Source organism: Heptranchias perlo, chromosome 29 (genome assembly GCF_035084215.1).
Source record: "Heptranchias perlo isolate sHepPer1 chromosome 29, sHepPer1.hap1, whole genome shotgun sequence".
Taxonomy (NCBI): Eukaryota; Metazoa; Chordata; class Chondrichthyes; order Hexanchiformes; family Hexanchidae; genus Heptranchias; species Heptranchias perlo.
In genome coordinates this window covers 11,560,201-11,566,200 of record NC_090353.1, presented here as the reverse complement: position 1 = coordinate 11,566,200, position 6,000 = coordinate 11,560,201, and the positions used below count along the sequence as shown (strand labels likewise).

The 6,000-nt window shown below is 45.9% G+C and overlaps 1 protein-coding gene across 1 annotated transcript in view; it reads left to right on the top strand.

The window, feature by feature from the left end:
* The first annotated feature begins 1,202 nt into the window (after positions 1 to 1,202).
* LOC137299396 (receptor-type tyrosine-protein phosphatase delta-like) overlaps positions 1,203 to 6,000 on the top strand; it is a 424,076-nt gene continuing 419,278 nt past the window's right edge. Inside the window, exon 1 of the mRNA XM_067968105.1 lies at positions 1,203 to 1,309. The gene's annotated coding sequence lies outside the window, so the exon portion shown is untranslated. The remainder of the gene's footprint in view (positions 1,310 to 6,000) is intronic.

Genomic DNA, 6,000 nt, shown 5'->3' with positions numbered 1-6,000 from the left:
CATCCCACCAGAGCCTCTTCTGACCGATTCCCACCACTCTCTGCTCCGTCATACATGTCAGCCTTCAGCGAAAGGAAGAAAGGGCTAACTTGCATTTACAGCTGTTGGGCCGAATGGCCTGTTTCTGTGCTGTAAAATTCTATGTAACTTATGTGGCGCATTTCACATCCTCAGGGTGCTCCAAAGCACTTTACAGCCAATGAAGTACTTTTTGAAATGTAGTCACTGTTGTAAGGTAGGAAATGCAGCAGCCAATTTGCACACAGCAAGGTCCCATAAACAGCAATGGGATAAATAACCAGCTAATCCATTTTTATAGTGGTGTTAGTTGAGGGCCATGGGATCTTTTACATCCACCTGAGTGGGCGAACGTGGCCTCAGTTTAACACCTAAATGGGAAGATGGCACCTCTGACAGTGCAGCACTCCCTCAGTGTGACTACAGTGAAGTGTCAGCCTAAATTAACAAGTGCTCAAATAACAAGTCTCTGGAGTGGGGCTTGAACCCATGACCTGCTGACCCTGAGGTGAGGTTGCTTCCACTGAGCCTAGGCTGACAGTTGTCTTTTCAACCGTGCCTTCAGCACACCCCCTAACTCCTCCCCTACTTTCTATTGGGTGTCCACCGTTCTCACTGTCAAGTGCCTTGGGACATTTTGTTATGTGAAAGGTGCTTTACAAATGTGAGTTGTTGATTTGAGGAGAATTCTCCTCAGAAAGTCCCTTTAGGAAGGAATTTAAATTTATATCTTTATATAAAATAACATGTACAGATTATGTGTACATTATTACTGGATAATTGTACACTATACAATACTAACATATAGGAGGTAGGCTGAACTTCGGAGTAGCCTACCTTTCACTTCTGGTGATTAATTTGACTTCTATAAAGAATGAAACATCATCCAAAATGATTAAAATGAGGGTGAGTGAAGAATTCTGCACCGATATCTGCTGATTTTAACCCTATCAATTCCATATAGAAGGCTCCTTTAAGAGAGCGCTGTCACTTTAAGAAGGAACGGAGCCTTCGTCACCTGATGCGATACCGGCTTTCTTCTCGCGCCCGCTTTACGCCGCATCGCGCGTTGACGTCAGGGGACGCGGCTCGCGTGACGTCACGACGCCGGAGTTCTGAATGACATCACCCCCTTGGTGTCTGGTAATGCTGAGAGTGGAGAGAGGCTGAGAGCAGTGAGAACAGGGAGAGTCTGCAAGCAGCACACACAATCACACTGGGATTACACTGCACTGCAAAAAGGGATTATTCACCAGGAAAATGTAAAGGAAAAGCAGAAACATTTTACCAGGTAAATGCTCGATTCTCTCTTTCACATTGCAATGCATTGATTGTGTGGGGATTTGTGAGGGAGGGGATTTAAAATTCCTTTGTATTCCTGCTGTGATGGGTTTTTGCACTTGATTTCTTGCAAGGATTTCTGTGTGTTGCAGAGAGTGGGAGAGGAGACTGCAATGCCCTGCTCTGGAAAAGCTCCATGTGAATCGGAATTGTACTAAAGGAAGGATCAAGGAGCATTAACTGGCTTACTTTATCTTTTTTTAATTATTTTTTTCTGTGGGGCTAGATTTGTCCTACAGGACACCAGAGGTGATACGCTGGGCAGATGTAAAGATGCTGTGATGTGTGTGTGTGTGTGTGTGTATATAGGGATGGGGAGAGACAGGAGCAGCAGCTGGACAGGCTGTGAGTGAGGGGTTTAAATGGGTATGGATGCAGTGGTCTCTGCATTTGACTGGTGGGAGTGGAAAGGATGAAAGGGACAGGCTCTTGGACTGTGAAGGTGAGCTCAGAACTGTGGATAGGATAGGGCACTTCATGGATGGACTGGGAGGTTGCAGAAGGGGGAGAGAAAGATACTATTTGAGGGGGGGGGGGGGTAGAGAGATACTATGGGGGGGGGAGTGGTCTTTCAAATCTCACTCCTGAAGACTTTGTGTAGAGAATGAGAGGCTGGTGCTAGAGGGGAATGGTTCCGGAGAGTCAACATTAATAAAATGTTTACTTGTTCTTTGTTGGGGTGATTTTGATTAAATATTTGGGAACTATTGATCTGTTTGTTATCGTTTACTTTGCAATGCCCCATTGTTTTCACAATGATCCGTAAGTATTTTAGATATAGGAGTAGACAAGGAGCCTTCAGTCTGCAAGTTCTCTTTTTAGACCCACATTAGCTATTGATGGATTCTGCAGGATGGGTTGCAAATGGATGGAGTTTTTTTTTAAACACGTAGTGGGGATGGAAGGGCAGCAAATGAGTGACGAATGGAGAGGGGTGATTCTTTTATGGGAGAGGGACAGGTCTGAGATCAGCATATTATTTTTTAAAAGCAAGACAAACCCAGTGGAAATAATGTGTGTGTCCTTTCCTGTTATAACATTTGCTCGGTAAGAATTGCCTAGCGCTGGTCGTGACAGCTGATGCATTAACCAGATTGCATGAAACTCCGCCAAGCTTCATATTTAAGGACAGGATTGATACAGATCAGATATACACATGGATCGCTGGCTCAATGTACATTGCAAGTGATCGCTTCCCCTTTTGGCTAGAGGGGAATTGTCTTGGAGAGAGGAGATGGAGTGTTATTGGATCTTTTCTATTGCAACCGAGCTTTCTCCTGTGTCTGTAGCATTTAGTTAGTGCAGGGGCAAAAATAGACTTGAAGAATCGCCTTCATTGACCTCTTGTATGGGAGATCGATGTCTTGGTTTGCCTTCATTGGGGAAAGATATGCAGAGGAATAAACATCACTTAAATAGATGTGTTTGTTTTCATTGGGTATGCCATAAAAATTATCAATAACACCTCTCCACTATTTTTCAAACATTTGATCGAAGATTAAAGTCTCTTTCCCCTGAAAGATGTTTTAATGCTGAAGTCTGTCTGCAAATTATAGGAGGAATTTGATTAACATTGATTTTGCCTCTCCCTCAAATCGTAGTGCTATGAAAATGAGCAAAGGTTTAGCATTCATTATTGTAATTGTGATTCTCCAGCCTTCAATATTCTCATTCTCTCCCTTTCTCCCTCCCACCCACCCTCCCTCCCTCTCTCCCTCCTCCCCCCACCTCTCTGGTCTGGGTGAGACTAATCAGTTCAAACAGGAAATGATTAACCCTTGATGTCCTGACTTATTCTTCGTAACTTCTGCTCAACCTCCATGAATGGTGTTGAAGAAACCCAGTTGTATTCTGAGAAACTTAGAGACCCCTTGTTTCCCCCCTACACACAGACAACCTCAAGACAATTTATGAACAGAATTTCCCAGCAAAAAAGCATCATATTTTGATGCGAGGAGGGTGATAATATCTATTCCTGGCTTGTAACGCTGGCTTGTACAGTGTGGGGAGTGGAACACTATTCTGTTATATTAGTGACAGTCACTAGTTTTGGTAAACAGTAATTTCTGATAACAGTAATTGATCTGATGGTGTGTCTCTGCGTGTTTTTCCTAGGAGATGAAGTTACTAATTATTTTAATTGATTGTTAGTGAAGTAGATTTTTCATTCCCATCCCTTTTGTCTGTGACTCCTTGCCGTTGACTGTAGCAGGAGCAAACAGCGCTGTATCACAGCGTTAGACAGTGAAACATTCTGAATGGGAAATGCCGGGTGAGCACCTTCCCTTTATCCAAGTGTTCGCACTGGGCAGATGTGACTAGAGTCGACCTTTTTTAGTTTCTAAATGGACCCTGATGGCCGAGAGTATCTTGGACAGGCTCTCTCTTCGACAGTCAAGAGGTGCCCGCCACATCAGCTCTAGTGATAACGTCACCGTGCCAGCTGCCAGTGGGGAAGGGGGGATTCGCCCTGCGTCGGGCATCGTGCCCGCTTCAGTGCGGGATGTCACGAACCCAATTTTTAAAATAATTGTTCCGGTTTTTGGTCGAGCCACTGTTGCTGCATGTTGCGTGCCCTCTTTGTTTCCAGTCCCGGCGAGTTGTCTGACAAGGTGCCTCGCCAGATGGCAGTGCCCGTTTGAGCAGGGCACCAGTCAATGGCCGCGCATTGCATTCCTGATAAATGGAATTGTCATCCGAAGTAGGACCTATGGTAATTGTCCCGGGCAGTGGATGAGATGGGTAACGTGGTAGAAATGGGCAAAAGGGTCTGTCTGCAATTGTCACGTGACTACAAAGCCGAGTACTGTTTTATAAATCTGTCTTTCGGATGAGACGTTAAACCGAGGCCCCGTCTGCCCTCTCAGGTGGATGTAAAAGATCCCATGGCACTATTTAAAGAAGAGCAGGCGAGTTCTCCCTGATGTCCTGCCCAATATTTATCCCTCAATCAAATCACTAAAACAGATTATCTGGTCATTTATCTCATTGCTGTTTGTGGGACCTTGCTGTGCGCAAATTGGCTGCCGCGTTTCCTACATCACAACAGTGACTACACTTCAAAAGTACTTCATTGGCTGTAAAGCGCTTTGGGACGACCTGAGGTCCATGGTATCAGAGGGTACCCAATGCCCATGGCTCCACGGCATCACACCCCAGCAAAGAATCAATGCCTTTAGGAGATAGGGAAAGAGAAAATTGGAGGGAATGAACTGTGTGAGAGGAACCACACACCCTGCTGCTTTCTAACTACTCTTTGTGAAAATGACAGTGATTATAGATGTTCCCCTGGAAGAACGTCAAAGACACACTGTGGCGTTATATGTAATTCTCTGGGGATCGTGATGGTTTTGGAGGGGGGTGGGGGGTGGATCCGTCACTCGTGGGGGAAGACCTGCAGTGTGCGAGTGGATACAAAGAGCTGTGCTGATTTGCCGTCCGCCACAAGCATTGAGTTTTGTTTTTTGAGGGTTCACAGTACACTGGCACCGTGTGGACCCCTCGCTAAACGTGACTCTGGGCTTTAATCGATGGGCGGCTGCGGGACACCGGCCGGAGACTGTGCACAGCTTTCATTTAATTTTTTTTGTTTTGTTCGAGCGAATTTAGAACCGGTCGAGGCAGCGGGTAGTAACTCAATGGCAGGGAATGAAATTAAGCCTTTTGAGATAAACTATGTTGTCAGCGGGCTTATTTAATTCGTACCAATCAGCTAAAGCAAAAAAAAAACATAGCAACTGAGCCAATGCACTTTAAATGTGCCGATGCATCTCTTCCTTCACATTGCTGTCCCGCCGGCTGACCCACCCGCACTTCACCCCGGGGCTGGACAAGCTCCAAAATCCCCCTCTCCACTCACACACACTGCAGGTGTTGGGAGGACAGAGTCCCAGAGCTGAGCTGCTGGGTGTTTCTCCACTGTTGCTAATCTTTCTCCTTCAATCTCCTTTGCTCTCTCTCTCTCTCTCTCTATTCCCCGTGCCTTTAATGTGATTGTGACATTCCCTGGATCGCAGAGCAGTTTTAGAAGGGTTTGGGGGGGGGGGGGGGGTATCTTTTTTTTTAAAAGGCAGAGAGAGATGTATCAAGGTTCAACCGAGGAGTTGCAGAGAGTGGGGCTGAGGGATGGAGACCACAGAAGGGCGCAGTGGTTGGAGAAAGTTGCCCCACTATTCCTTGCAGCAGTAACTTGCTGAGTAAATGTGGGATCTTCCTGATCATAAATCACAACTTCAACATGTTGAATGAGTTGGGTGGGTTTTTTTAAGGGTGCAGTACCCTTAGCTGCCACCGGATGTCTCTAGCAGTCTATGGCAGTGTGAGCTGGTACATTGTCTTTAGTGTGCAATGTGGTGCCACCTAGTGCCAAAGAGGTTGTGAACTTGCTTCTTTTCGCTCAGTTTGTAGCACTCCCCATTTCTGAGTCGGAAGGTTGCGGGCTCAAGGCCCACTCCAGGACTCGTGCACATAATCTAACCTGACATTTCAGTGCAGTGGTGAGGAGCGATGCATTATCGGAGAGACACTAATCAATTTCCTGTTGAGATGGATGTTCAAGATCATGGGGCATTATTTGAAGAAGAGCAAGGAGTTCTTCCAATGTCTTAGCCAACGTTCCTCCCTGAACCAACACCACCATAA